Source organism: Lissotriton helveticus, chromosome 11 (genome assembly GCF_964261635.1).
Source record: "Lissotriton helveticus chromosome 11, aLisHel1.1, whole genome shotgun sequence".
Lineage (NCBI taxonomy): Eukaryota > Metazoa > Chordata > Amphibia > Caudata > Salamandridae > Lissotriton > Lissotriton helveticus.
Window position 1 is genome coordinate 559,424,527 of NC_136072.1, and position 7,524 is coordinate 559,432,050.

At 45.3% G+C, this 7,524-nt stretch overlaps 1 pseudogene; it reads right to left on the reverse strand.

Annotated features, from left to right (window-relative positions):
• Nucleotides 1-1,228: 1,228 nt before the first annotated feature.
• Nucleotides 1,229-7,524, reverse strand: part of LOC144790845 (kxDL motif-containing protein 1 pseudogene) — a 13,301-nt pseudogene continuing 7,005 nt past the window's right edge.

Consider the following 7,524-nt stretch of genomic DNA (forward strand, 5'->3'; position numbering starts at 1 on the left):
AAAAACAAGGAGAGTGAAGTCCCCACCGACATCCATAAGGACGAGTTGCGTTTGATCCTGGCACTGATTTTGCCACTGCTGAAACTAGGGGTCGGAAAGACAGTGCCAGGGGCAACAAGGGGCATGCTAGAGGTCGCAGTACCGACCCCTTGTGACCACTAAATGACTTCCATGCTTCTAGGGTGCCAGGATAGCCTATGGTTTTGATGTAGTGTCCCTTTCCCGCGTAGTAACTTGGCCTAGGACTCATGAATTTTTCAGGAGATCCTAGGGGGCCAGAGATATTTTTAAAGTGCAAACATCAAGATTAAAGTCTTATCAGTCTTAGCAGGCTGTCTGGTAGATCATGAAGTGCAAGCGGACAGGTTAAAATCTTATCAGGCTGTCTTGTGGAATTGTGAAATTGCACTGGCAATTAGGTGCATGCCATAACTTTTTCAGGGGGTTCCAGGGTGGTGGGATAACTCATGGTTTTGATGTTAGTCTCCGTTCCCCGGCTAACAACCCGACCCAGGTGTCAAGGCTTTTTCTGGAGGTCTTAGAGGACCAGATATGTTTTTAAAGTGCAAATGTGCAGGGTAAATTCTAAGCAGGCTGTCTCATAGATCATGAAGTACAAGCATGCTGGTTGAAGTCTAAGTAGGCTGTCTCATGGAAACGTGAGGCGCGCAGCCAGATAGGTGCACACGCATGACTTTTCCAGATGGTACCAGGAGTCCAAGGTTTTTGATGTGAGGGCCTATTCCCTGGCTAGCAGCCTGACCCAGTTAATCATAGTTTTGTCGAGAGAGTCCCAAGACAGCCAGGATGTCCCAAGGCTTTAGTGTTGATGACAATTTCCCAGCTGACAATCGTTATCACTGTACTTGGAATCGCTCATTTACTTGTTTGATTATTTTTTGTTCAAATTTATTTTAAAATGTCATGAAGCAGCAGTTCAATATGGGGTCATCAGGCTCTAGGCAAGATGTGACAGCCTGCCTGCATGTGTGGACCTCTTTGTTTTTTATTTAATGAGGGCTTGACGAGGCACCTTCTGTCCACGGCCAACTCGGGCTGATGCAGGTGGGGTGCAAGAGATTCTCTATGTTTGAGCCACATAAGTGACAACCTTTGTTGCCGGAGTACTGTTATGCTGGTTTTTCTGTGAATGTGGGTGGGCAGCCCAGGCGGCACTGCAACAGTTTTAATTTCAGGTGAAGCGGGTAAGTGCAGGTAACTGCGTTGCTCACTTAAACTTCTGAAACCAAAAAACAGACAAAAGAAATTATTTTAAGAGTTATTAAAGCTTTATCTAGCCGTGATTTATTATTTTCCCTCCGTGGTGCTTAATAGGAAGCATAGGCACTGACCCACAGCATACATTACTGTTGAATTGTGGCAATTCTTCATTCACCTCCGGACCAACGCCCCCCACCACCACCCTCTACGCCTGGACCCCGGTCAGCACCGAAGACACCACCCGCACGATGAACACCATCCACTCCGGATCACCAACCGACCCCTGCCCCCACCACGTCTTCAACAAGGCCGCTTCCATCATCGCACCCCAACTCCGGGACATTATCAACACCTCCTTCAACACCGCCACCTTCCCGGAGAGCTGGAAGCACGCCGAGCTCAGCGCCCTGCTGAAGAAACCAACAGCGGACCCCACCGACCTCAAGAACTTCCGCCCCATCTCGCTCCTCCCTTTTCCCGCCAAAGTCATCGAGAAGACCGTCAACAGACAGCTTGCCACCTTCCTCGAGACGAACGGATCCCTCGACCACTCGCAGTCCGGTTTCCGAGCCAATCACAGCACCGAGACCGCCCTCATCGCAGCCACTGACGACATCAGATCCCTGCTCGACAACGGGGAAACAGCGGCCCTCATCCTCCTGTACCTCTCCGCAGCGTTCGACACTGTCTGTCACCGCACTCTAGCTCAGCACCTCAGCAACATCGGAATCCAAGACAGGGCACTGGAGTGGATCATCTCGTTCCTCACCGGAAGAACCCAGAGAGTCCGCCTCCCCCCCTTCAGATCCGAGGCCACGGAAGTCACCTGCGGCGTACCACAAGGATCATCACTCAGCCCCACCCTCTTCAACGTCTACATGAGCCCCCTCGCAGCCATCGCACGCCAACACAACCTCAACATCATCTCCTACGCCGACGACACCCAGCTGATCATCTCCCTCACCAACGACCCCGCCACCGCCAAAACCAGCCTACACGAAGGGATGAAAGACGTTGCCGAATGGATGAAGAACAGCCGCCTGAAACTGAACTCAGACAAGATGGAAGTCCTCATCCTGGGATCATTTCCCTCCACCTGGGACGACTCCTGGTGGCCCCCTGCCCTGGGTACCACTTCCAAACCAACGGACCACGCACGTAACCTGGGCTTCATCCTGGACTCCTCCCTCTCGATGACCAGACAAGTCAACGCCGTCTCATCATCGTGCTTCAACACCCTGCGCATGCTCCGAAAGATCCGCATGCTCCGAAAGATCTTCCGGTGGATCCCCACCGAAACCAGGAAGACGGTCACCCAGGCACTCGTCACCAGCCCACTAGACTACGGAAACACCCTCTATGCCAGAACCACAGCCAAACTTCAGAAAAGACTCCAACGCATCCAGAACGCCTCTGCACGTCTCATCCTGCACATCCCCCGTCACAGCCACATCTCCAGCCACCTGAGAGACCTGCACTGGCTCCCCGTCAGCAAGAGGATCACGTTCAGACAAGAGCATAGTGGTGCAGTGGCATAGAGTTGGGGCATAGAGTACTGGTGTAGAGTGCAGTGCGTAGAGTGATGTGGTGTAGAGTAGAGTAGAGTGGCATGGTACTGATTGCAGTGGCATAGAGTTGAGTGGTGCAGATTGCACTAGAATGTCATGTAGTGTAGTGTCATAGAGTGCAGTGGTGTGGAGTAGATTGCTTCAGAATACAGTGGTGCAGGGAAAAGTGGAGTTGCATAAAGTAGTGGCTTAGGGTTCATTGGCATAGAATGCAGTGTTGCAGAGTGGAAAGGCATAGAGTGGATTGGTGCAGTATGGTGTAGAGTAGAGTGTGCTAGAGTGCAATGGCGTAGAGTGGAGGGGTGCAGAGTGCAGTAGAGAGGCTTAGAGTAAAGTGGCATAGAGTGCAGTGGTGCACAGTAGATTAGAGAGTAGTAGAGTGGCGTAGAGTGGTGCAGAGTAGAGTGCAGTGGCACAGAGTAAAGTGGCATTGAGTAGAGTTGACCAGAGATCAATGGTAGAGAGTGCAGTGCTGCAGAGGGAAGTGTCGTAGAGTGCAGCTGTGTAGAGTAGAGTGGCGTAGAGTGCATTGGTGTAGGGTAAATAGTTTCAGAGTATAGTGCAGTGGTGCGGAGTAGATTAGAGCGACATAAGGGGATTAGCATAGAGTGCACTGGCATACAGTGGAGTGGTACATTATATATTGCTTTTGTGTAAAGTGCAGTGGTGTGGAGTACGGTGCACAGACAGAATATCAAGTTTTAAATGTCGACATACACAAATATCGAGTTGGAAATATCGTGATGCAGAAACATCGACAGCAAGAATATCATGGTCAAGAATATCGATTTAGAGGTAGGAAATATCATTTTTGAAAATCTCGAAGTCATTAATATCATTTGCATGAATACAGTTGTTTAAAATATCGACGTTTTAATTAGTGTTATGTATTTTAGTATGTATTTTAAAAGTATGTGAACTATTTTTCGTATATTATTGCTTTCTTTTTTAATATATGGGTTAAATTTGTAGTAGTTATTAATTTTATTTTAATTACATTTTGCGTTTTTTAGTTCTGTAGCAGGTTGTGGGTTTATAGGGGAATATGGTGGGAAGTAAATGAATTATAATAAATTAATAATTATTTTTTATTTATTAGTATTTATTAAATGTAGATTTTATAGTATTAATTGTGGTAATTAATATATTATTAATTAATTATTAATTGGTTGTTAATTATTATTAATTAATTGGTAATTATGTTAATTGTGTTTGTTTAGGAGTGGGTTATGGGTTTATAGGGGAATAGGGTGGGAAGTAATTTAATTATAAAAATGTATTAATATTTATTTAAATAAAAAATATTACAACTGTTTAATAATTAATGTTTTTGATTATAAATAATTTCTTTTCAAAATAGTTATTTGTTTGTAAATAATTTTTATATTTAAAAAATAATCTTTCTAGGTATTTGTTGGATCTTTTTAACATTATGATATGTTTTTCTCTTTTGTACATTTTAAATATTTTTATGTATGTTTTCTTTTTTTGTTTTTTAAAGTCTTTTGTGTTGTAGTTGATATTTTGTTTTTAATATTCAACTGACTCCAATGGGAATACTAATTTTCACACCTCTGCTAGCCAACACTTTCCCTACCGTTGCACTCACTGGAGTAGCAATAGTAATGTTTAGCCCTCAGCTATCCAACACTTTCCCTACTGTTGCACTCACTGTAGTGGGAATAGTAATTTCTCCTGAGATTTTTATACTTACCATTATAAATAACGGATGTCGATATTTTTGACATCGATGTTTATGAATCGATATTTGTGTATGGGGATATTTTGGGTGTCGATATTCTATCAGTGAACCGTGGAGTACAGTGGCATCGAGTACAGTGTTGCAGAGTAGGGTGGCATAGAGTGGAATGACAGGAAGTGGTATAGAGTGCAGTGGTGCATAGTAGAATAGTATGGGATAGAGTGCATTGGCATGAAGTGGAGTGGAGTGATGTAGAGCAGAGAGACAAAAACATCCTACACCCTTCCTATTACATGGATACTCAGTAGGCTTATCACTTAAGTTCTCTCACTTTTAAGTCAGAGATAGAAAAGTAAACACCAAGTTCCCTCGGAAGAGAGAGCTTGACATTTGACCTCTGTATTTGAATGCACAGCAAATGTATGATAAGAACAAGATTTAAAGGCCTGTTTACAGAAAGAAAGTTTGTGGAAGAATACAGTAAACAAGGTTTGGCCAACTGAAGGAACAAACTCAATCTGGACAGCCTAAAGCAAAATAAAAATAGCAAATAGAAAGCCGGAAAATGTGAGATACAATCTACAGTGCGAATTTTAAGCATGGGGCATAACACATTGCTAGTTTCGCTTTCTGAATGTCCCCAAGATATCTTTATCAAGCCAGTCTGCTGCAATGTCTGGTAGGCTTTGACATTGGTGCGCGCTCTAACACAGAAGGCAATGTTGGGTAATTTCCAGTCCTGCTACTGTGTCTCATCATCTGTTCATTCACAGAGGGTGTAGAAGACTGCCCCAGTCAAAATTAGTCAAAATCCTGACTCGTGGGTAAAATTACGTAAGAGTTGATGTTGCAAGACTTAGTGGCTGTTCAGAAGTGGTAATGGTGGTGGCTAAGCTTCTTGTATCAGTATCAAAATCATCATCTTCCAAGATTGGAATTCTGTGAGCCTTGCTAAAAGCTTCTGGGAATTGTTTTGCCTATTACCCTCTAAGAGTTCTGATTTTTCGGAACACCATATTGAGCTCCTTCTACATATCCACCAAAGTACACTTATGATTCAACAATCTCTTGTTCTTTTGCAGCATTATACAATTGAAAGGTTGTTGAAATTCTGTAGCACCTCAATCGTCTACTGACATCTATCCAGCATGTGCCTCTGAGGCAGTATTATGGCATTTACATCTTCAGATTCCACCATGCTCAGCATTCTCCCGCAAATTACGCCAGATGCTGTTGTCCATGTTTCTCTCCCATGGGAACTAAAATTCACACTTTCCGATAGGTAAACAAAGTAGAGTTGTGTGGGTGCTGCATGTGGGGGTCATGCAGCACCCCCAAACATAACCATGCTGGAGTTCATAAGGTCAATGAGCAATAAAGATTCCATTCTATTTTGTGTTTATCTTGTTACATTTGCTGTGGATTCGAAGACAGGCCAAATGTCAGGCTATGTCTTCTGACAGACCGCTCTTTTATTAGGAAACTCGTGTTTACTTTTATTTCTCTGACAAAGTTAGGGACTTTTTTAAGTCAACCTAAGTGATAGTCTTTCTTTGGTACAGGAAGTGAAAGGAAAGGCTGTAGACTGTCATTATTTTTTAACACACATGAACATAAGTATACACATATCAAAAATATTTCAGCAATTTGGAATGAACCATGAAGTACATTTTTTCTTCTGAATTGTGATGGAAACAAAGATGTTAATACGGTCAAATCAAGAGACTAGACTGCGCAAATGGTAAATATTGGGTGCTGTATAGGTTTACCAGTAAAATTGCATTTCTACGCAATCAGTAAAACTGCATTTCTATGCAAATTTAGCAACCATTTCAATGGAAAATGTGCTGTCTGTAAACGACATCGTAATAGCACACCAGTCCTTCAGAAGGCACCACCGGCTATGTACTACACCCCTATCACTCTCTTGCTGAATTAGCCTGATAAATTTTATGCACTTGTTAGGTCTCGCCTGGCGTTGGGTGCGCACATGCGCACATGCGCACTCGAGCACGCGAGATTTAATGACTTTAGGGTACTTTCACTAGCGAGGGTTAAGCCCCGCCCCTCTTCTCCATTGGCTGGCCTCCTGAACGGTGGCCGGCCATTGGAGAAGAGGTCCTAGTGACATTCTTCTTTCGATCCAAGCCCCGTCCTTTTCAGATTGGGGGGTGTGGTTTTTTACTTTCTTTCTAGGCTGTAAACAACAGTCAAAAACACGCCCCCCAGTCTGAAAAGGACGGGGCTTAGACATGTGGTTGGACCTGGTTTAAAAAGATCGGCTTGTGCACGGGTGGAGAGTGGGGGCAGCTGGGGAGCTGGAACGGACAAGAGAAAACGCACATATACAGCGCTTACGTTTGTATAACGCTTTCTGTCCATGTCGGCGCTTTAACCACATTTCGCAACAGAGTATATTTGATAAAGTTGTGGCAGGCGTGCTTTGTGTGTGTCCCTCCCCTCACAGGCAATGATTTATAAACACTGATTCCCAGACAGCCCGGCCTCGGGCAGGGGGAGCTGGGAGCCCCTCTGCTCATGCCGGCGGATGAGGTTTTTGGAAGAGCTTCTGCTACAATATGGAGCACCACGGGCTGCAATTTCACACTCCACGGAGCACTGGCCCTAAGCGCGCGCCCCTCTCCCCAGACCTCCCTCCACCCTCCCCATATTTCTTTCCATAATCTCACCCGTGTTCCCGCTCTGTTTACGAGCCGGCTCCCCCCAGACAGAAGAGGGGGTGTGCTGACACAGATGCAGAATGTGGAGTCCCACGTGTTCGGCTCTTTATTCGGAGCCGGCACTTTTACCTCTCTGCTTTACACGAGACAAGGCGAGGACCCTTGCAGCCTCTCTCAGGGCAGGGCGACAGTGTGGAGAGGCCACTTGTGACACAAAGGGGCTGCTGGGAGGGGGCCAGAGTGGGTGAGGGTCTGCAGACTCCCAGGAGGGCACGGGTGCACATCTGCAGTCACACACCTAGACAAAACACTCCACTCAGAAACACAGAGGCGCAATAAACTGGCTGCCTGT